Source organism: Scardinius erythrophthalmus (assembly GCF_964197995.2).
Source record: "Scardinius erythrophthalmus genome assembly, chromosome: 11".
Lineage (NCBI taxonomy): Eukaryota > Metazoa > Chordata > Actinopteri > Cypriniformes > Leuciscidae > Scardinius > Scardinius erythrophthalmus.
Window position 1 is genome coordinate 21,044,043 of NC_138231.1, and position 23,825 is coordinate 21,067,867.

The 23,825-nt window shown below is 39.0% G+C and overlaps 1 protein-coding gene across 1 annotated transcript in view; it reads right to left on the reverse strand.

Moving 5' to 3' along the window:
* Positions 1–23,825, reverse strand: part of tshr (thyroid stimulating hormone receptor) — a gene marked incomplete at its 3' end in the record, with an annotated part of 170,252 nt that overhangs the window by 16,720 nt on the left and 129,707 nt on the right. The gene's annotated exons all lie outside the window — the stretch shown is intronic.

Here is a 23,825-nt window from a genome sequence, read left to right on the forward strand (position 1 = left end):
GTACCATAGACTGTGATTTGTACATAGTGTAGGCCTGAATTATTTTTTATTTCACATTTTATTTTATACTCATTTTGATCATTATTTCATTGTCTTATTCTCCCATAATTTCATGTATATTTTATGAATATTTTTCCAAATCTCCGTTGCTTCACATTCAGGGCTTTGTGTGTGTGTGTGTGTGTGTGTGTGTGTGTGTGTTCGAGTGCGCGCGCGCGATGACGCAGATTCAAATTCATATCCGCTGTTTACTCCCGCCCACAACGGTTAACGTTAGCTGATCAGTCGAGTTTGGGCAAGCGGGAGATTTGAATTCAGTCTACTCTCGTGAAGTGGATTGTGAGATCAACAGGGGTTTAAAGCAATCGTATTCGTCAAGAGCAGCCGTGAGCAGGAGCTCTGTTTTTAGTCAAAAAACTCCGTTTGGATTCTTCGGAAATAACGCCCTTTTCAGTGAGCCTTGTTCGTCACAGCGAGCGGACATCATGCCAACCGATCACCGGCTGAGGTAAGAGTCTCATTATACTAAGTTACATGTGAACTTTATTTTATATTACATTTGTGTTAAGTTTACAGTTTTCAAGCTAACGTTAGCATTCTTAAATGATGTTCAGTTAACTGGCGAGAGCTGGAGGGCAAAACACTGAAAATGTAGCATGCGTCTTTACATTTTCCATCTGTTTTAAGAAAGATCTGTTGAACCCACACCTCAAAAGACCTAAAACGAGCTTTCGTAGACTTGTTATACATATCAAAGTCCGTTTAATTGTATATAAAATCTTCGTTAATACGCGATACTATCTGTCAGTAAATCAATCTCTTAAATGGCGGGACATTTTGAAACACTGCCTGGAAGCTGAAAACTCTTCTCTTAAAAAATATCCTTGGTTTTAATTATAGTAACCACGTTTTTGGCGGATTTTTATTACTATTTTTAATAACCACAGTTATACTACAAATAGGCCTACCATGTTTTTTTTTTTTTTTTTTTTTTTTGTGGTTAAACCATAGTTAATTTTCGTAAGGGTTGACGTGGCTATCAAGACTGTTAAGAAAACGAATTCAGTAAATACTGTAACTTACTTGATACAGGAAAGCACATGAGACTAGAATATGAACACAACATGATAAACTGCATATTCTGGCTGCATCTGCTTGCCAACACGTAACATTAGCTATAGAATGCATATATGTGCATATATTAGGCTTATAAAATAAAAGTTGATAGAATGTTTGTGTTCTGATGAAGAAATGAACTTATCTACATTTTGGATGAACTGGGTTCATCATAGTAGCCTTTTTCATAGGATACTTTTGATCATTGGTTATGAAAATTGCATTGATCCAGATGAACAGAAAGTTACACCCCTAGGTGTCTCAGCTCAAACCTTCACTATTAGCCTTTCCTGCTCAGCTTCCAGATCATAGTCAGTTGAGGATTTGCATTGTCCCAGTGGAACATATTCTTACTAGGGCTGGGCGATAAAACGATAATTATCGCGATATAATTTTTCTCGATAAAACGATATCAAGAGGTCGATAAATGTTCGATAATGTTTATGCGCCAAAAGCGGAACGAAACTCATTTGAACCGCGCGCCACACGGACCGTTTATCCGCTCGGCTCAAAGTCCAAACGGCAGCGCGAGCGCGAGCTCACTAAAGTTAGAGCAGATACATTTACTCTGATCGGTCTCAGTCACGAAATCCAGTGATAAGCGTTTGAATTCAGCGAGGAACACAAATGTCTCAGTGATTTAAACCAGCTTAAAGGCAGATGAAACAGCGCTGACAAACAGGTGAAACACTGTGCGCAACGATATAGTCTGAAGGCTGAAATTCCCATCATTTACCACGGATTTACTGTTAGCTTAGTAATATTAACTGCACCATGAAATGTGGGATATACTGTACATATGGAATTGCTATTATATTATTAATGTAGACAATGTATTAAAGGACTAATGGAATATAATTACAGTATTTAATAATGTATTTAGACTACTGTTTTTCATACAAATACCATAGAAACCATAAAGTTACATTTTGCCATGATAGTGAGGTGCTGTAGGGCAGGCTATGCCTGGTTTTATCTGTGGTTATCATGATCTAAATGCATGATACTGGATGACCAATGGTTAAGTTTAATAAAACTCAGTCAGAATATTACATTTTACCAAAAAAAATAAAATAAATTAGCACATGCAGAAACTAAGAAATTGTCCAATAAAGATATTTATTTTGTTAAGGAAAAATGACAAATGTTTGAATGTTCTACCTCAGATTTGTGAAAAGTTTACCTGTTTGTGTTTGTCCTGATATGTTCTGACAATAAAGAGTAGTTTAAAGCCACAGTTAACGCTCTGGTTTCTACAACTTTCACTTAGGAGCAAAAATCTGCCTTTAAACTTTAAAGAAATAAAGATTTGACTTTTATCGTGATAATTATCGATATCGACTGATATAAAAAAAAATATCGTGATATTTTTTTTTGGCCATATCGCCCAGCCCTAATTCTGACATGTGTAAATGTAATACTGAGTTGTTAATTTTTTTTTTTTTTTTGTAATGTCAGGTCAAGTGGAAAGCAGAATGATCATGGCAAACAAGGTATGGGAAGAAGTAATTTAAAATATTGTTATGGCTGAGTCATCTGATTCCATATGATTGCACTAAAAGGGGCAAAACATTTAATTTGTTTTATAGTGTATTTTCCCATGTGAATATTCATTTGATCCTTGTGAGGCCACTGGAGCTGCACAAGGTTTGGTTTTACTACAGTAAGACCACGATTGTGTTAGATTCCACCCATCTATTTATTTATTTATTTTTTTATTTATTTTTTTTTTGTAGTGTAACTAGGCTCTGTCATTTAGAAACATGACTTTTCCTATCACTTAATGACACATAGGCCTATCTCTACCTTTCATTCCAGCCAGAGGATCTGACGGTTGCTGCTCGCATCTCAGCCTACCTGATGGAAAATTCTTGATGGATGAATGACCTTCACCTTCAACTCAACCTTGCCAAGACAGAACTGCTTATGGTTTCAGCCAAACCATCCTTGCTGTGTGATCCTGCTGATTTGCCTTATACAACACCAGAAAGATCCGGCCCTTCCTATCGGAGCCACACAACTCCTTGTCTAAGCTCTTGTTCTATCCAGACTGGACTATTGTAATGCTCTCCTGGCAGCTCTTCCAGCATCAGTCAAACCTCTGCAACTGATCCAGATGCTGCAGCAAGACCTAAACTCACTGCTTCAGATCTGTGTGTCTCCAGAAGCTTGTGTTCTGCTAGTGTACGGCGCCTTGTGGTGCCATCATCCCAAAGAGACACAAAATCACTTTCACTGACCTTTCCCTGGTCTGTTCCCTGCTGGGGGGATGACCTGCCCAACTCGACACATTTTCAAGAAACTGATAAAGATCCATCTTTTCATAAACACTTGACCCAATAATACTAAATCTTTGTTTTAATAATAAAAAAAAATTGTGCACTGTGCTACACTAACTGGGACTTGTCACTGCACTTGTTGCTTCTATTGTTCTCTTAAAGGGATAGTTCACTTTGAAATTAATTTTTGATATGTTTTAGCTTACCTCAAGGGCATCGAAGATGTAGGTGTCTTTGTTTCCGCAGTAGTTTCAATTTTGATATTTTTAGGTCAAACCGTTCTTGTCTGTCAGTCATATAATGCAGGTCTGTGGTCACTGTCTCAAACCCCAAGCACAGAGTCCAAATTAAAACAATTCCCCATCGTCCAAATGAAACAATTTCCCATCATAAGTACACATTGATGGCCTAAGACACGAAACGAGCGGTTTGTGTGAGAAAACGAACAGTATTTATATTGTTGTTATATCTTGAAAACAGCACACGTCCAAATGATCTGACGGCGCGGGCGGGTATAGATATATACATAGATGTCGCCTTGGCTACTGCAGTTCATTGGAATGAAACCGTAGCCAAGGCGACATCTATGTATACATCTATACCCGCCCGCGCCGTCAGATCATTTGGACGTGTGCTGTTTTCAAGAGCTAAAAACGATATAAATACTTTTCGTTTTCTCACACAAACCGCTTGTTTCGTGTCTTAGGCCATCAATGTGTACTTATGATGGGGAATTGTTTCATTTGGACGATGGGGAATTGTTTTAATTTGGACTCTGTGCTTGTGTTTTGAGACAGTGACCATCAACCTGCATTATATGACTGACAGACAAGAACGGTTTGACCTAAAAATATCAAAATTGAAACTACTGCGGAAACAAAGACACCTACATCTTGGATGCCCTTGAGGTAAGCTAAAACATATCAAAAATTAATTTCAAAGTGAACTATCCCTTTAATATAAATATAAAGTCTTTTAATGTGGATATTTTTACATGTTCTAAATGATATACTAAGCCTGTATTTCCTATCATTCACGTATATTGATGTTCAGTGTTTGTTTAATGAGTAATACTGTAAATGTGCAGGTATTCCGTACTTGTACGTTTAGTTAATTTAACAGAAATTGACTGTACATTTGCTATTATTAAGTACTTAATTAGAGATTGGTCAAAGTTGTGAAACTGGATCTGCAAAAAAATAAAAACTGTAAATATACAAACTTTGTATTTGAATTTATGGACTTATTACATTTTTATACATAACTTCATAGTTATTTTACACAGAAAAACTATATATTAAAAGATAATTACTGTAGATAGACAGAGCATTATTATAAAATAACTTTATAAAACCATAAATTTACAGTTTAACCTTAAAGTTAAATGTTCTTTTTATGTAATTTGACATAATTTATCTGTTTTTCCACGGTTTAATAAGCCATTATTAACAGTAATGTACTGTAATTTAATTAATTTTGACCGTAAAGTCAATTCTGTATTTTTACGGTTTTTGCCTGTAATTTTGTGAAATGGTAATTTGCTGTAATTTAACAGAACCCGTCTGGAAACTTTGCTGCCAGAGATTTACCGTTTTTTTACGGGATTTTTTTTTACAGTGTAGAAAGAAAGAAGATTGGTTAGAAAGTCAGAAAGAAAAAAGAAAGATTAGTTAGAAAGAAAGAAAGAAAAAAGAAAAATAAATATTAGTTAGAAAGAAAGAAAGAAAGACAAATAAAGATTAGTTAGAAAGAAAGAAAGAAAGAAAGAGAGAGAAAGAAAGAAAGAAAGAAAGAAAGAAAGAAAGAAAGAAAGAAAGAAAGAAAAAAGAAAGATTAGTTAGAAAGAAAGAAAGAAAGAAAGAAAGAAAGAAAGAAAGAAAGAAAGAAAGAAAGAAAGAAAGAAAGAAAGAAAGGTGAATTAGTAAGAAAGAAAGAAAAGTAAAAAAGAACGATTAGTTAGAAAGAAAGAAAGATTAGTTAGAACGAAACAAAGAGAGAAAAAAGAAAGATTACTTAGAAAGAAAGAAAAAATAAAGATTAGTATGAAAGAAAGAAAAGTAAGAAAGAAAGAAAAGTAAAAAAGAAAGATTAGTTAGAAAGAAAGATTAGTTAGAACGAAAGAAGAAAGAAATAAAAAAAGAAAGATTAGTTAGAACGAAAGAAGAAAGAAAGAAAAAAGAAAGATTACTTAGAAAGAAAAGTAAGAAAGAAAGAAAAGAAAGATTAGTTAGAAAGAAAGAAAAAGAAAAAAGAAAGATTAGCTAGAAAGAAAGAAGATTGGTTAGAAAGAAAGAAAGAAAAAAGAAAGATTAGTTAGAAAGAAAGAAAGAAAAAAGAAAAATAAATATTAGTTAGAAAGAAAGAAAGAAAGAAAGACAAATAAAGATTAGTTAGAAAGAAAGAAAGAAAGAAAGAAAGAAAGAGAGAGAGAGAGAGAGAGAAAGAAAGAAAGAAAGAAAGAAAGAAAGAAAGAAAGAAAGAAAGAAAGAAAGAAAGAAAGAAAGAAAGAAAGAAAGAAAAAAAGAAAGATTAGTTAGAAAGAAAGAAAGAAAGAAAGAAAGAAAGAAAGAAAGAAAGAAAGAAAGAAAGAAAGGTGGATTAGTAAGAAAGAAAGAAAAAGAAAGAAAGAAAGAAAGAAAGAAAGAATGATGGATTAGTTAGAAAAAAGAAAGAAAGGAAGGAAGAAAGAAAGAATGGTGGATTAGTTAGAAAGAAAGAAAGAATGGTGGATTAGTTAGAAAGAAAGAAAGAATGGTGGATTAGTTAGAAAGAAAGAAAGAAAGAAAGAAAGAAAGAAAGAAAGAAAGAAAGAAAGAAAGAAAGAAAGAAAGAAAGAATGGTAGATTAGTTAGAAAGAAAGAAAGAAAGAAAGAAAGAAAGAAAGAAAGAAAGAAAGGTGGATTAGTTAGAAAGAAAGAAAGAAAGAAAGAAAGAAAGAAAGAATGTTGGATTAGTTAGAAAAAAAAGAAAGAAAGGAAGGAAGGAAGAAAGAAAGAATGGTGGATTAGTTAGAAAGAAAGATAGAATGTTGGATTAGTTAGTAAGACAGAAAGAATGGTAGATTAGTTAGAAAGAAAGAAAGAATGGTAGATTAGTTAGAAAGAAAGAAAGAAACAAAAACAGAAAGAAAGAAAGAAAGAAAGAAAGAAAGAAAGAAAGAAAGAAAGAAAGAAAGAAAGAAATGTGGATTAGTTAGAAAGAAAAAGAAAGAAAGAAAGAAAGAAAGAAAGTTGGATTAGTTAGAAAAAAGAAAGAAAGGAAGGGAGAAAGAAAGAATGGTGGATTAGTTAGAAAGAAAGAAAGAATGGTGGATTAGTTAGAAAGAAAGATAGAATGTTGGATTAGTTAGAAAGACAGAAAGAATGGTAGATTAGTTAGAAAGAAAGAAAGAATGGTAGATTAGTTAGAAAGAAAGAAAGAAAGAAAGAAAGAAAGAAAGAAAGAAAGAAAGAAAGAAAGAAAGAAAGAAAGAAAGAAAAAAAAGAAAGAAAGAAAGTTGGATTAGTTAGAAAGAAAGAAAGAAAGAAAGAAAGAAAGAATGGTGGATTAGTTAGAAAGAAAGAAAGAAAGAATGGTGGATTAGTTAGAAAAAAGAAAGAAAGAAAGAAAGAAAGAAAGAAAGAAAGAAAGAAAGAAAGAAAGAAAGAAAGAAAGAAAGAAAGAAAGACTAATTAATTAGAAAGAAAGAGATTAGTGAGAGAGAAAGAATAAAATTGATTAGAAAGAAAGAAAGAAAGAAAGAAAGAAAGAAAGAAAGAAAAAAGAAAGAAAGAATGAAAGATTAGTTAGAAAGAAAGAAAGAGAAGAAAGAAAGAAAGAAAGAAAGAAAGAAAGAAAAAGAAAGAATAGTTAAAAAGAAGAAAGATTAGCTAAAAAGATTAGCTAGAAAGAAAGAAAAGTAGGAAAGAAAAAAGAAAGATTAGTTAGAAATAAAAAGAAAGATAAGAAATAAAAAAGAAAGAAAGAAAGAAAGAAAGAAAGAAAGAAAGAAAGAAAGAAAAAAGATTAGTACAAAGAGAAAAGAAAAAGAAAGATTAGTAAGAAAGAAAAAGAAAAGAAAGAAAGAAAATTAGTTAGAAAGAAAAATAAATAAATAAATAAAAAAGATTAGTTAGAAAGAAAAGAAAGATTAGAAAGAAAGAAAGAAAGAAAGATTGGTACAAAGACAAAAGAAAAAAGAAAGATTAGTTAGAAAGAAAGAAAAAGAAAGATTAGTTAGAAAGAAAGAAAAAAGAAAGATTAGTTAGAAAGAGAGAAAGAAAGAAAGAAAGAAAGAAAGAAAGAAAGAAAGAAAGAAAGAAAGAAAGAAAGAAAGAAAGAAAGAAAGAAAAAAGATTAGTACAAAGAGAAAAGAAAAAGAAAGATTAGTTAGAAAGAAAAAGAAAAGAAAGAAAATTAGTTAGAAAGAAAAATAAATAAATAAATAAAAAAGATTAGTTAGAAAGAAAAGAAAGATTAGAAAGAAAGAAAGAAAGAAAGATTGGTACAAAGACAAAAGAAAAAAGAAAGATTAGTTAGAAAGAAAGAAAAAGAAAGATTAGTTAGAAAGAAAGAAAAAAGAAAGATTAGTTAGAAAGAGAGAAAGAGAGAAAGAAAGAAAGAAAGAAAGAAAGAAAGAAAGAAAGAAAGAAAGAAAGAAAGAAAGAAAGAAAGAAAGCGAAAGAATGAATGAAAGAAAAAAATAAAAGATTAGGTAGAAAGAAAGAATGAAAGAAAAAATAAAGATTAGGTAGAAAGAAAGAATGAAAGAAAAAATAAAGATTAGGTAGAAAGAAAGAAAGAATAAAAAGAAAGAAAGAAAGAAAGAAAGAAAGAAAGAAAGAAAGAAAGAAAGAAAGAAAGAAAGAAAGAATGAAAAACTAAAGAAAGATTAGGTAGAAAGAAAGAATGAAAGAAAGAATAAAGAAAGATTAGGTAGAAAGAAAGAAAGAATAAAAAGAAAGAAAGAAAGAAAGAAAGAAAGAAAGAAAGAAAGAAAGAAAGAAAGATTAGGTAGAAAGAATGAAAGAAAAAATAAAGAAAGAAAAAGATTAGGTAAAAAGAAAGAAAGAAAGAAAGAAAGAAAGAAAGAAAGAAAGAAAGAAAGAAAGAAAGAAAGAAAGAAAAGATTAGGTAGAAAGAAAGAATGGTGGATTGGTTAGTTAGAAAGAAAGATGGATTAGTTAGAAAGAAAGAAAAATGGATTAGTTAAAAAGAAAGAAAGAAAATAGATTAGTTAGAATGAAAGAAAGAAAGAAAGACTGGTTAGTTAGAAAGAAAGATAGATTAGTAAGAGAGAAAGAAAAATTTATAAGAAAGAAAGAAAGAAAGAAAGAAAGAAAGAAAGAAAGAAAGATTAGTTAGAAAAAAAGAAAAAAGAAAAATGGATTAGTTAAAAAGAAAGACTAGCTAGAACAGTAGATCAGTTAGTTAGAAAGAAAGAAATATTGATCAGTTAGAAAGAAAGAAAGATGGTTTATTTAGAAAGATTATTATTTGGTTAGAAAGACAGAAAGATAGGTTGTTAGAAAGAAAGAAAGAAAGAAAGAAAGAAAGAAAGAAAGAAAGAAAGAAAGAAAGAAAGAAAGAAAGAAAGAAAGAAAGAAAGAAAGAAAGAAAGATTGGTTAGAAAGAAAGAAAGATAGATTGTTAGAAAGATAGAAAGAAAGATAGATTGTTAGAAAGATAGAAAGAAAGATAGATTGGTTTGATAGATAGATAGATAGATAGATAGATAGATAGATAGATAGATAGATAGATAGATAGATAGATAGATAGATAGATAGATAGATAGAAAGAGATTAGTGAGAGAGAAAGAATAAAATTGATTAGAAAGAAAGAAAGAAAGAAAGAAAGAAAGAAAGAAAAAAGAAAGAAAGAAAGATGGATTAGTTAGTTAAAAAGAAAGAAAGAAAGAAAGAAAGAAAGAAAGAAAGAAAGAAAGAAAATATAAGTTAGAAAGAAAGAATGAAAGATTAGTTAGAAAGAAAGAAAGAGAAGAAAGAAAGAAAGAAAAAGAAAGAATAGTTAAAAAGAAGAAAGATTAGCTAAAAAGAAGATTAGCTAGAAAGAAAGAAAAGTAGGAAAGAAAAAAGAAAGATTAGTTAGAAATAAAAAGAAAGATAAGAAATAAAAAAGAAAGAAAGAAAGAAAGAAAGAAAGAAAGAAAGAAAGAAAGAAAGAAAGAAAGAAAGAAAAAAGATTAGTACAAAGAGAAAAGAAAAAGAAAGATTAGTTAGAAAGAAAAAGAAAAGAAAGAAAGAAAATTAGTTAGAAAGAAAAAGAAATAAATAAATAAAAAAGATTAGTTAGAAAGAAAAGAAAGATTAGAAAGAAAGAAAGAAAGAAAGAAAGATTGGTACAAAGACAAAAGAAAAAAGAAAGATTAGTTAGAAAGAAAGAAAAAGAAAGATTAGTTAGAAAGAAAGAAAAAAGAAAGATTAGTTAGAAAGAGAGAAAGAGAGAAAGAAAGAAAGAAAGAAAGAAAGAAAGAAAGAAAGAAAGAAAGAAAGAAAGAGAAAGAATGAATGAAAGAAAAAAATAAAAGATTAGGTAGAAAGAAAGAATGAAAGAAAAAATAAAGATTAGGTAGAAAGAAAGAAAGAATAAAAAGAAAGAAAGAAAGAAAGAAAGAAAGAAAGAAAGAAAGAAAGAAAGAAAGAAAGAAAGAAAGAGAAAGAATGAAAGAAAAACTAAAGAAAGATTAGGTAGAAAGAAAGAATGAAAGAAAGAATAAAGAAAGATTAGGTAGAAAGAAAGAAAGAATAAAAAGAAAGAAAGAAAGAAAGAAAGAAAGATTAGGTAGAAAGAATGAAAGAAAAAATAAAGAAAGAAAAAGATTAGGTAAAAAGAAAGAAAGAAAGAAAGAAAGAAAGAAAGAAAGAAAGAAAGAAAGAAAGAAAGAAAGAAAGAAAGAAAGAAAAGATTAGGTAGAAAGAAAGAATGGTGGATTGGTTAGTTAGAAAGAAAGATGGATTAGTTAGAAAGAAAGAAAAATGGATTAGTTAAAAAGAAAGAAAGAAAATAGATTAGTTAGAATGAAAGAAAGAAAGAAAGACTGGTTAGTTAGAAAGAAAGATAGATTAGTAAGATAGAAAGAAAAATTTATAAGAAAGAAAGAAAGAAAGAAAGAAAGAAAGAAAGAAAGAAAGAAAGAAAGAAAGAAAGAAAGAAAGAAAGAAAGAAAAAAAAAGATTAGTTAGAAAAAAAGAAAAAAGAAAAATGGATTAGTTAAAAAGAAAGACTAGCTAGAACAGTAGATCAGTTAGTTAGAAAGAAAGAAATATTGATCAGTTAGAAAGAAAGAAAGCAAGATGTTTATTTAGAAAGATTATTATTTGGTTAGAAAGACAGAAAGATAGATTGTTAGAAAGAAAGAAAGAAAGAAAGAAAGAAAGAAAGAAAGAAAGAAAGAAAGAAAGAAAGAAAGAAAGAAAGAAAGAAAGAAAGAAAGAAAGAAAGATTGGTTAGAAAGAAAGATAGATTGTTAGAAAGATAGAAAGAAAGATAGATTGTTAGAAAGATAGAAAGAAAGATAGATTGGTTTGATAGATAGATAGATAGATAGATAGATAGATAGATAGATAGATAGATAGATAGATAGATAGATAGATAGATAGATAGATAGATAGATAGATAGATAGATAGAAAGGTAGGTAGGTAGGTAGGTAGGTAGGTAGATAGATAGATAGATAGATAGATAGATAGATAGATAGATAGATAGATAGATAGATAGATAGATAGATAGATAGATAGATAGATAGATAGATAGATAGATAGATAGATAGATAGATAGATAGATAGATAGATTGGTTTGAAAGAAAGAAAGATAGATTGTTAGAAAGATAGAAAGAAAGATAGATTGTTAGAAAGATAGAAAGAAAGATAGATTGGTTTGATAGATAGATAGATAGATAGATAGATAGATAGATAGATAGATAGATAGATAGATAGATAGATAGATAGATAGATAGATAGATAGATAGATAGATAGATAGGTTAGAAAGAAAGAAAGAAAGAAAGAAAGAAAGAAAGAAAGAAAGAAAGAAAGAAAGAAAGAAAGATTGGTTAGAAAGAAAGAAAGATAGATTGTTAGAAAGAAAGAAAGATAGATTGATTAGAAAGAAAGAAAGATAGATTGTTAGAAAGAAAGAAAGATAGATTGGTTAGAAAGAAAGAAAGATAGATTGGTAAGAAAGAAAGATAGATTGTTAGAAAGAAAGATAGATAAATTGGTTAGAAAGAAAGAAAGATAGATTGTTAGAAAGAAAGAAAGATAGATTGTTAGAAAGAAAGAAAGATAGATTGGTTAGAAAGAAAGAAATGCTATATTGTTAGAAAGATAGAAAAAGATAGATTGGTTTGAAAGAAAGAAAGATAGATTGTTAGAAAGTAAGATAGATAGATAGATAGATAGATAGATAGATAGATAGATAGATAGATAGATAGATAGATAGATAGATAGATAGATAGATAGATAGATAGAAAGATAGATTGTTAGAAAGAAAGAAAGATAGATTGGTTAGAAAGAAAGAAAGATAGATTGGTAAGAAAGAAAGATAGATTGTTAGAAAGAAAGATAGATAAATTGGTTAGAAAGAAAGAAAGATAGATTGTTAGAAAGAAAGAAAGATAGATTGTTAGAAAGAAAGAAAGATAGATTGGTTAGAAAGAAAGAAATGCTATATTGTTAGAAAGATAGAAAAAGATAGATTGGTTTGAAAGAAAGAAAGATAGATTGTTAGAAAGTAAGATAGATAGATAGATAGATAGATAGATAGATAGATAGATAGATAGATAGATAGATAGATAGATAGATAGATAGATAGATAGATATCTAAGTACATTGAATGGTAGTTTAATTGAGTCTAGGGCTTCAGAGAATTTAGATTTGAGATTTTGGCTTGTACACTAACGGGCCACCGTAGTCTTGGCTCATTTTGAGCAGTCTGCAGTGAAAGTCAATGGGGTTTTTATGATTTTTAATATTCATTTTTAAGAAAACCGTAACTCAAACCAGTGTGAAAAGATATAGCAACTCAAGTCAGAACAGTCTGAAGGTCTGACCCAAGTTTGGAGTTTGTAGGGTGTTCTGGGTGGTTGCTATGGTGTTACTAGGTGGTTGGTAGTTGTCACAGATGGTTACTATGAAGTCTTTATAGAGTTCTTAGCATGATCTTGGCATGATATAGCACTTAACTAACCGCTATTAGCATGTAGCTATTCACTGCTAGCATGTGTAGCATGTTGGAAGTGCTGTTTGCTAGCATGAGTCAAAAGAGCCAAACCTCATCTCTATACGATGTTCTGATACAGAGATATAGGTCTTGCAAAACGGTTGCTTGGGTACTCACGTTTGGTTGCTATGGAGTTGCTTGGGAGCTGGAAGCTTTAAACTTAAGAAGTTTAAAGTGGTTTGAAGTTTAAAGTAGTTTCCGAGTTTTGAGTTTACAAGTTTACAAGTTTACAAGTTTAACTGAGTTTAGAGTGTATGTGTGTGTGTGTGTGTGTGTGTTCACACACACACACACACACACACACACACACACTCAGAGTTCATGAGTTTAGAGTTTATAAGTCTATAAATTGATGAGTTTATAAGTGTAAGGGTTTTTGAGTTTAGAGTTTATAAGTTTTAAATGAGTTTAGAGTTTATAAGTTTAAATGAGTTTAGACTTTATAAGTTTAAATGAGTTTAAGAGTTCAGAGTTTATTAATTTATGAGTTAAAGAGTTCATAAGTCTATGAATTCATGAGTTAATAAGTTAATTAGTTTATAAGTGTATGAGTTTAGAGTTTATTAGTTTAAATGAGTCTCATTGGCTAATATAGTATATAGAATGGCAGTTTGGACTCTGAGGTCTCGCCTAGCCTTCTTCACCGAGACTGCTCCCCCGCCCGCCGCGGCGTCGCGCCGTAAAAAGCGCCGTGCCCAGCGGGCCCCGGAACCCTCCCCCAGCCGCCAAAGCTCGCCGGTTCGCCCGCCTGCTTCCCCGGCTTCTTCTGTTTCGCTTCCTGACGGACAGCGGCCGCCGTCTGCCGCCGCTTCCGTTGATATCGCGGATGAGGAAGCCCTGCTGGGAGAGGATGATTCCTGCTCTATCCTGGCGTCAGGCAGTGAGGATTGGGCGGGCTCCGAGGACCCCGCACCCCCTGCCCGCACATCGTCAGGCAAGAGAGCTTCCATCGAGACGGAACTCACGCGAGTACTCGCACAGGCCACGGCGAGCCTCGGCCTCGAGTGGTCTTCGCCTGAGCAGCCCGCTCACAACCGGCTGGATGGATTTTTCCTGCCTGGGGAGCGCGCTTTGCCTGTGTCCAGACCGGCGCCTTTTCTTCCTGAGTTACACGAAGAAGTGGCCAAGTCCTGGAGCGCCCCCTATTCTGCTAGAGTGCGTCCTGCTGTTTCTTTGGCATTCTCCACCGTTGACGATGCCAAGAACAAAGGATACCTCTCGCTGCCGCCGGTTGAAGAGGCGATATCGGCCCACTTATGCCCGCCCTCCGCTGGACGGCGCGCTAAGCCGGCCCTACCCTCTAAAGCTTGCCACACGACGTCAAGCTTGCTCCACCGCGCTTTCTCCGCCGCCGGGCAAGCTGCGTCAGCGTTGCACACCATGGCAACGCTCCAGATCTTCCAGGCCGATCTCCTCCGTAAGCTGGACGAGGAAGGACCTGACGCGATCTGCGTGCCGGACTTAAGGAGTGCCACGGACCTCGCTCTTCGTGCTACTAAGTCCGCAGCACAAGCCATTGGACGGACTATGGCTTCTCTCACCGTGTCTGAGAGACACCTCTGGCTGACGCTCTCGGAAATGGCCGAGTCTGAAAGCACCGCGTTCCTCGACGCCCCGCTTTCCGCTACAGGCCTCTTTGGATCCTCCGTCAAGAATTTCGCGGAGAGATTCGCAGAGGTACAGAAAGCGTCTCAGGCTATGAAGCACTTCCTCCCGAAGCGCTCCAGCTCTGCAGCAGGCCGTGCGAAACCGTCTGCTCAGAGCTCACAGCCACAGCCACCGTCCACTGCCTCCACTTCACAGCGCCGCCAGGCCAGAAGCGCGAGACCGCGCTCCCGCTCATCCGGTCGCCGCCCCGCAGGACGCGGCCCGCGACCTAGGATCACGGTGAAGCCCGAGGCCCCGAAGTCGTCCTAGCACAGCTAGGAAAACGACGGTGTTCCAGTCCCGCTGCGGCCGGACTCACACCAAAGCTATTCGCTCGTCCAGTTCCAGAAAATGTGACTGTTCCAGTGTTTTCTGCAGCCAACAAGTCGGTTCTGTCACCCGCTTGCCTGCACACAAATGCCGTTTTCACGGCTACCCAGATAAATCCCCAAGAGAGTGTATTTTCTGGTGTCCCGGCCACGGCCGATGGTGTTTCGTGTGTAGTAAGAATGCCCACTGCCCAGTGCCCATCCCTACACATAAGCACAGCCTGTCACACAGGGCTTGCGCACATAAAACCGACTCAGATCAGTTGCGCTTCAAACATGGTGAACGTGCCCACTACCCAGTGCCCACTAACACCACGTTATGCATGTCTCACGGTTTCTGTAAAAACGAAACCAACGTGCACTCGCTTCACGCAAGCGAACAATGTTTTCGGTGTGATAAATGTGCCCGCTGTCCCGCGCCCACATCCACACATAGACATGACAGTTCCCACGGGAACCGCCCAGCCCTCCCCCTCGCGGTTAACCACCGCAGAGGAGTCGAGCGCAGGCAATCTGCCCGCTGTCATCAGCGCGCCCCATGCCTCAAATGTCACGAGCGACACGCTCGTGTTACAGCACACCGAAGCTTCTCCATCGCTGAGCGAGCGGAGCGTGCTTCGTATTCGACCCCTAGCTATCCATGCAGACGCATGGGCAAAGCTACCCGGGGTCTCGAAGTGGGTGCTGAACATTATAGAAAGAGGCTATTCGCTGCAGTTTCGCCGACGCCCTCGCCGCTATGTGGCGCGCGTCGAGACCACGGTGAAAACAGAAGTAGCACATCCACTTCGAGCCGAAGTGACGAAACTATTGAGCAAAGGGGCCATAGAACCTCTCTCTCAAGATCAGAGCGAGGGAGGGCTATACAGCAGATACTTCCTGGTACCGAAAAAAGACGGGGGTCTCAGACCCATACTAGATCTAAGGCAACTGAACAAAGTGCTTGTGAAGCGACAGTTCAGGATGCTCACGACCAGGCAAATCCTTGTGCAGATTCGCCAAGGAGATTGGTTTGTGTCAATAGATCTGAAAGACGCGTATTTTCAAATACAGATAGCGTCACGTCACAGGCGATATTTGAGATTCGCTTTCGAGGGCCAGGCATATCAGTACACAGTCCTGCCGTTCGGTTTGTCCCTAGCACCCCGTACATTTACGAAGTGCATGGATGCGGCGCTCGCACCCCTCAGAATGAGAGGCATACGAGTGCTGAACTATTTGGACGATTGGCTGATTCTAGCGCAATCTCGCGCAGTGCTCATAGAACACACGACCATTTTACTCGATCACCTCGAGGATTTAGGTCTGAGTGTCAATTGGGCAAAGAGCTCCCTGTCACCCAGTCAGAAAATATCTTTCCTGGGCGCAGAACTGGACTCACTATCCATGATAGCGCGACTATCACAACAGCGCGCGGTAGACATTCGACGCACAGCGAACTCTTTTCGCTGCGGCGCGTTTGTCCCGCTCAAGAAATTTCAGAAGATGCTAGGTCTCATGGCCTCAGCATCGTCAGTGCTCCAGCTGGGTCTGCTCCGCATGCGCCCGCTGCAGTTTTGGCTGAAAGCGCGAGTCCCACGCGAAGCGTGGGCACCCGGTTTGCTTCGCCTCAGGGTCAATCAGAAATGCGTCACGGCTCTGAAACCCTGGAAAGCGAACGACTGGTACCAATCAGGTTTAAGCCTGGGGACTTCCTCGAGGGTGAAAGTGGTGTCCACGGACGCGTCCACCACGGGATGGGGAGCGCTGCTCGAGGGCAGACGGTTCTTCGGCCAGTGGTCAGAACGGGAGAAGCTCCTGCACATAAACTGCCTCGAAATGCTGGCAGTAGACAACGCGCTGACGCGTTTTTGTCCCCAAATAAAAGGTCACCACGTCTTGGTCCGTTCGGACAACATGTCTGTGGTGTCCTACATAAATCGCCAGGGCGGCATCAGATCCGAGAAACTGTACAGGCTGGCAGAACGCCTCCTGGTTTGGGCTCAGTGCAACCTGCGCTCGCTCAGAGCGGCGCACGTGCCAGGGATCTTGAATTTAGGACCGGACAGACTGTCCAGGAACAATGTTCCGGCTGGCGAATGGTCTCTACACCCACAGACAGTCCAACTACTGTGGAAGAAATTCGGCAGAGCGGAAGTGGACCTGTTTGCGTCTCAAGAAAACGCTCACTGTCAAGAATTTTTCTCCAAGAGCAGGAGCACGCTGGCCCATGTGTGGCCCCGCCGCCCGCTCTATGCTTTTCCCCCCGTCTCTCTCCTGCCTCAGGTGATAGAACGGATCAGGGAAGAAGGATGCTCAGTACTGCTGGTAGCACCGTTCTGGAAAAACCAACCTTGGTTTCCAGCCGTGATGCAGTTAGCAAGTACTACCCCGTGGCCAGTACCAGTGAGGAGAGATCTCCTCTCACAGGCCCGCGGCTCGATCTGGCATCCTCACCCGGAGCTATGGTCCCTTCATGTCTGGGCCATCAACAGGTACATGTTGGACTCCCTAAAGGAGTATTAAACACGATCACGCAGGCTAGAGCTCCGTCTACAAGGCGACTCTATTCTTCGAAATGGTCAGTGTTTTCGGGCTGGTGCACAGCCCGTGGTGTGTCACCCACAAACTGTGATGTGACGGAGGTGCTTTCCTTCCTACAAGAGCTGTTGGATGGGGGCAGGGCCCCCTCCACGCTCAAAGTTTATGTGGCGGCTATAGCAGCGTTCTCAGAAACAACGCTTGGTCAGTCAATAGGAAGGAACGATTTAGTCATCCGCTTCCTTAGAGGAGCTAAGAGACTGAATCCTCCCAGACCTCCCTCAGTCCCCGTATGGGACCTTTCTACGGTTCTGGAAGCCATGAAAGGTGCGCCATTTGAGCCTTTACAGTCAATCATTTGAAACACCTGTCTTTCAAAACGGTGTTTTTGCTGGCTCTCGCTTCAGTGAAGCGCATAGGGGATCTGCACGCGCTCTCTGTGAGCGCGGCGTGCGTGGAGTTTGGGCCCAATGACTCAAAAGTTATACTCAAACCTAAGCATGGTTATGTTCCAAAATCCCTCAACACACCGTTTAGGGCGCAGATTATCTCTCTGTCAGCCCTGCCGGTCCCTGATGAGGAAAGAGACGCGAGCCTCCTTTGCCCAGTCAGGGCATTACGAGCTTATGTGTCTCGCTCGTCTGTTTTCAGACAGACGGAACAGCTCTTTGTTTCGTTTAGCGGACGTTCTAAGGGACTAGCCGCGTCGAAACAGAGCCTATCCAGATGGATAGTTGATGCTATAGCGCTGGCATACGCCTCCAAGGGCATCCAGTGCCCTTTGGGTGTCAGAGCGCACTCCACGAGAGGCATGGCCTCTTCGTGGGCCTGGTCAAGTGGGATTGCCTTGCAAGATATTTGTATGGCGGCAGGCTGGGCCTCCCCGTCTACATTTATAAGGTTTTATAACCTAGAGGTTCTCGCCCTGCAGGCCAGGCTGCTGTCGGTCTAAACTACCAGTATTATCTGACCTGATGCGTTCAGCTCAGAATGCTGCGTTTGCTGAGCACAGCTCAGCGTTCGACAGTATAAAGCTGGGCAAACTGTGTAAGACCCACATTTTTCCCCATCAGTTCAGGCCGTACCCCGCCCTGTCTGTATGATGAAATTCGCGTCCCATCGACGCTACTTTATGTGGAAAAGTGAGGCTGCACCCCTCCTTCTTCCCGGACTCCCTGTGAGTTCACTGAGTGATTGTGCACTATATGTACCCCGGGCTTTCGCCCTTGGGTCTTTGGTGTCAGATCTCAGCATACACGGCGTTTTACATTGGGTCCCCTAGCGTAAGATATCTTACGCAGTACGAGAGACCTCTCGTAAGAGAACGTACTCGGGTACTAACGTAACCTCGGTTCTCTCTAGAAGAGGGAACGAGTACTGCGTATCTTGCCGTGCATGCACACGCTCTGGTTGCTTCGATGATGAAAAACCAGATAATAGCTGCCTGCGAGCGATATTTATAGGCCTAGACCACGCCCATTTCGGCGGGACGTGACGCAGCGGGCGCGAAGTGCCCTGATTGGGTCTGACGTCACGCCAGGCCTCGCTCGATAGGCTGCTGCAGTTGCCGCAGAGCAGCCAATAGGCGCGCGAGCTGTCTCGTCTATGTCTGCATTGCTGCTGCAACGCGTTTTGCATTATTACAAAATTAAGGATAATTTTTGGCTTCAATATCTCGCGGAAAAGGATTTTCCCCTAGCGTAAGATATCTTACGCAGTACTCGTTCCCTCTTCTAGAGAGAACCGAGGTTACGTTAGTAACCGAGTACGTTTTCTTTTGAAGTATCGGTGCACCGTGCAACAGAGCAAGGTAGGAAACTTACTTCCATATGTCACTCCTCCTCGCGTCATATTTTTCTACGAGTCGTGGACCACTTGTGCTCATAGACAGTATATAAACGATTGTGCTTGCACATGCAACCATCTCTGTAGTGTTTTGTCACATGACACTGACAGCGGCAGATTCTTTGCTGCGTGCGTCAGGAAAAAAACACAGACGTCCATAGGGAGGCAGGTTTTTTTGTTTTGTTTTTTAAGTATCGATACTGATCAATATAGGTATCGTGACGTTTTTAATTTCCGAGTATCGCGATACTTTTTAAGTATCGATACATCGTGCAACACTACTAGGCGGTTGCTAGGGTATTCTGGGTGGTTGCTAGGCGGTTGCTAGGGTGTTCTGGGTGGTTGCTATGGTGTTGCTAGGCAGTTGCTAGGGTATTCTGGGTGGTTGCTAGGCAGTTGCTAGGGTGTTTTGGGTGGTTGCTATGGTGTTGCTAGGCGGTTGCTAGGGTGTTCTGGGTGGTTGCTAGGCAGTTACTAAGGTATTCTGGGTGGTTGCTAGGCGGTTGCTAGGGTGTTCTGGGCTGTTGCTATGGTGTTACTAGGTGGTTGGTAGTTGTCACAGATGGTTACTATGGAGCCTTTACAGAGTTCTTAGCATGATCTTGGCATGAGACACACACACACACACACACACACACACTATCTCTCTCACACACACACTCACTAACTCACACACACACACAGACAAGCTCATTAACACACACACACACACACACACACACACACACACACACACACACACACACACACACACACACACGCGCACATACACACACTCTCTCTCTCACACACACACACACACTCAGAGTTTATATGAGTTTAGAGTTTATAAGTGTACAAGTTTTTGAGTTAAGAGTTTATAAGTTTAAATGAGTGTGTACGAGTATTTGAGTTTACACACACACACACACACACACACACACACAAACACACACACATAGACACACACGCTCTCTCTCTCTCTCACACACACACGTTTTGAGTTTAGAGTTCATTAGTTTAAATGAGTCTCAATGGCTCATATAGTATATAGAACGGCAGTTTGGTTTAGTCTTCAAGGTATTTTGATTTGAATTTTCGTCGGTTTGAATTTTTTAGAACTCCCAATGTAAGTCAATGGGAGTTTTTGAATGAGTTTTTTCGAGTTTTGATCGTCATTTTTAGGAAAACCGTAAGTCCGATCAGTCTGAAAAGATATAGCAACGCGAGTCAGATCAGTTTAAGTGTCTGAGCCGAGTTTGGAGTATGTAGAGTTAAAGCTCCAGGAGGAGTTTGAGTTGTAAATTTTTAGGGTCAGAAGAATAATAATAACTAGATGCAAAAGTTCGTCGAGACAAACTTTAAGTTGGCTTGAGAAAGTTTGGACCAGAACGCTTTTTGCTAGGCGGTTGCTAGGGTCTTTTGGGTGGTTGCTAGGCGGTTGCTAGGGTCTTTTGGGTGGTTGCTATGCTGTTTCTAGGCGGTTGCTAGGGTATTCTGGGTGGTTGCTAGGCGGTTGCTAGGGTGTTTTGGGTGGTTGCTAGGCGGTTGCTAGGGTGTTCTGGGTGGTTGCTATGGTGTTGCTAGGCGGTTGCTAGGGTGTTCTGGGTGGTTGCTATGGTGTTGCTAGGCGGTTGCTAGGGTATTCTTGGTGGTTGCTAGGCGGTTGCTAGGGTGTTCTGGGTGGTTGATATGGTGTTGCTAGGCGGTTGCTAAGGTATTCTGGGTGGTTGCTAGGCGGTTGCTAGTGTGTTCTGAGTGGTTGCTATGGTGTTGCTAGGGTGTTCTGGGTGGTTGCTAGGCGGTTGCTAGGGTGTTCTGGGTGGTTGCTATGGTGTTGCTAGGCGGTTGCTAGGGTATTCTGGGTGGTTGCTAGGCGGTTGCTAGGGTGTTCTGGGTGGTTGCTATGGTGTTGCTAGGCGGTTGCTAGGGTATTCTGAGTGGTTGCCAAGCGGTTGCTAGGGTGTTGCTAGGCGGTTGCTAAGGTATTCTGGGTGGTTGCTAGGCGGTTGCTAGGGTGTTCTGAGTGGTTGCTATGCTGTTGCTAGGGTGTTCTGGGTGGTTGCTAGGCGGTTGCTAGGGTGTTCTGGGTGGTTGCTATGGTGTTGCTAGGCGGTTGCTAGGGTATTCTGGGTGGTTGCTAGGCGGTTGCTAGGGTGTTCTGGGTGGTTGCTAGGCGGTTGCTAGGGTATTCTGAGTGGTTGCTAGGCGGTTGCTAGGGTGTTCTGGGTGGTTGCTATGGTGTTGCTAGGCGGTTGCTAAGGTATTCTGGGCAGTTACTAGGCGGTTGCTAGGGTGTTCTGGGCGGTTGCTATGGTGTTGCTAGGTGGTTGGTAGTTTTCACAGATGGTTACTATGGAGTCTTTATAGAGTTCTTAGCATGATCTTGGCATGATATAGCACTTAACTACTCGTTATTAGCATGTAGCTATTCAGTGCTAGCATGTGTAGCATGTTGGAAGTGCTGTTTGCTAGCATGAGTCAAAAGAGCCAAACCTCATCTCTATACGATGTTCTGATACAGAGATATAGGTCTTGCAAAACGGTTGCTAGGGTACTCAAGTTTGGTTGCTATGGAGTTGCTTGGGAGCTGGAAGCTTTAAACTTAAGAAGTGGTTTGAAGTTTAAAGTAGTTTACGAGAATTTGAGTTTTGAGTTTAAATGAGTTTAGAGTTTAAGTTTAAATGAGTTTAGTGTGTGTGTGTGTGTGTGTGTGTGTGAACACACACACACACACACACACTCAGAGTTTATGATTTTAGAGTTTATAAGTGTATAAATTGATGAGTTTATAAGTGTAAGAGTTTTTGAGTTTAGAGTTTATACGTTTTAAATGAGTTTAGAGTTTATAAGTTTTAATGAGTTTAGAGTTTATAAGTTTAAATGAGTTTAAGAGTTCAGAGTTTATTAATTTATGAGTTTAAGAGTTCATAAGTCTATGAATTCATGAGTTTATAAGTTAATTAGTTTATAAGTGTATGAGTTTAGAGTTTATTAGTTTAAATGAGTCTCAATGGCTCATATAGTATATAGAATGGCAGTTTGGTTTAGTCTTCAAGGTGTTTAGATTTAAATTTTGTCGGTTTGAATTTTTTAGAACTCCCCAATGTAAGTCAATGGGAGTTTTTGAATGAGTTTTTCCGAGTTTTGATCGTCATTTTTAGGAAAACCGTAAGTCCGATCAGTCTGAAAAGATATAGCAACGCGAGTCAGATCAGTTTGAGTGTCTGTGCCGAGTTTGGAGTATGTGGAGTTAAAGCTCTAGGAGGAGTTTGAGTTGTAAATTTTTAGGGTCAGAAGAATAATAATAACTAGATGCAAAAGTTCGTCGAGACAAACTTTAAGTTGGCTTGAGAAAGTTTGGACCAGAACGCTTTTTGCTAGGCGGTTGCTAGGGTCTTTTGGGTGGTTGCTAGGCGGTTGCTAGGGTCTTTTGGGTGGTTGCTATGCTGTTTCTAGGCGGTTGCTAGGGTATTTTGGGTGGTTGCTAGGCGGTTGCTAGGGTGTTCTGGGTGGTTGCTATGGTGTTGCTAGGCGGTTGCTAGGGTGTTCTGGGTGGTTGCTATGGTGTTGCTAGGCGGTTGCTAGGGTATTCTTGGTGGTTGCTAGGCGGTTGCTAGGGTGTTCTGGGTGGTTGATATGGTGTTGCTAGGCGGTTGCTAAGGTATTCTGGGTGGTTGCTAGGCGGTTGCTAGGGTGTTCTGAGTGGTTGCTATGGTGTTGCTAGGGTGTTCTGGGTGGTTGCTAGGTGGTTGCTAGGGTGTTCTGGGTGGTTGCTATGGTGTTGCTAGGCGGTTGCTGGTGTATTCTGAGTGGTTGCTAGGCGGTTGCTAGGGTGTTGCTAGGCGGTTGCTAAGGTATTCTGGGTGGTTGCTAGGCGGTTGCTAGGGTGTTCTGAGTGGTTGCTATGCTGTTGCTAGGGTGTTCTGGGTGGTTGCTAGGCGGTTGCTAGGGTGTTCTGGGTGGTTGCTATGGTGTTGCTAGGCGGTTGCTAGGGTATTCTGGGTGGTTGCTAGGCGGTTGCTAGGGTGTTCTGGGTGGTTGCTATGGTGTTGCTAGGCGGTTGCTAGGGTATTCTGAGTGGTTGCTAGGCGGTTGCTAGGGTGTTCTGGGTGGTTGCTATGGTGTTGCTAGGCGGTTGCTAAGGTATTCTGGGCGGTTACTAGGCGGTTGCTAGGGTGTTCTGGGCGGTTGCTATGGTGTTGCTAGGTGGTTGGTAGTTGTCACAGATGGTTACTATGGAGTCTTTATAGAGTTCTTAGCATGATCTTGGCATGATATAGCACTTAACTACTCGTTATTAGCATGTAGCTATTCAGTGCTAGCATGTGTAGCATGTTGGAAGTGCTGTTTGCTAGCATGAGTCAAAAGAGCCAAACCTCATCTCTATACGATGTTCTGATACAGAGATATAGGTCTTGCAAAACGGTTGCTAGGGTACTCAAGTTTGGTTGCTATGGAGTTGCTTGGGAGCTGGAAGCTTTAAACTTAAGAAGTGGTTTGAAGTTTAAAGTAGTTTACGAGAATTTGAGTTTTGAGTTTATAAGTTTAAATGAGTTTAGAGTTTAAGTTTAAATGAGTTTAGTGTGTGTGTGTGTGTGTGTGTGTGTGTGTGTGTGTGTGTGTGTGTGTGTGTGTGTGTGTGTGAACACACACACACACACACACTCAGAGTTTATGAGTTTAGAGTTTATAAGTGTATAAATTGATGAGTTTATAAGTGTAAGAGTTTTTGAGTTTAGAGTTTATACGTTTTAAATGAGTTTAGAGTTTATAAGTTTTAATGAGTTTAAGAGTTCAGAGTTTATTAATTTATGAGTTTAAGAGTTCATAAGTCTATGAATTCATGAGTTTATAAGTTAATTAGTTTATAAGTGTATGAGTTTAGAGTTTAT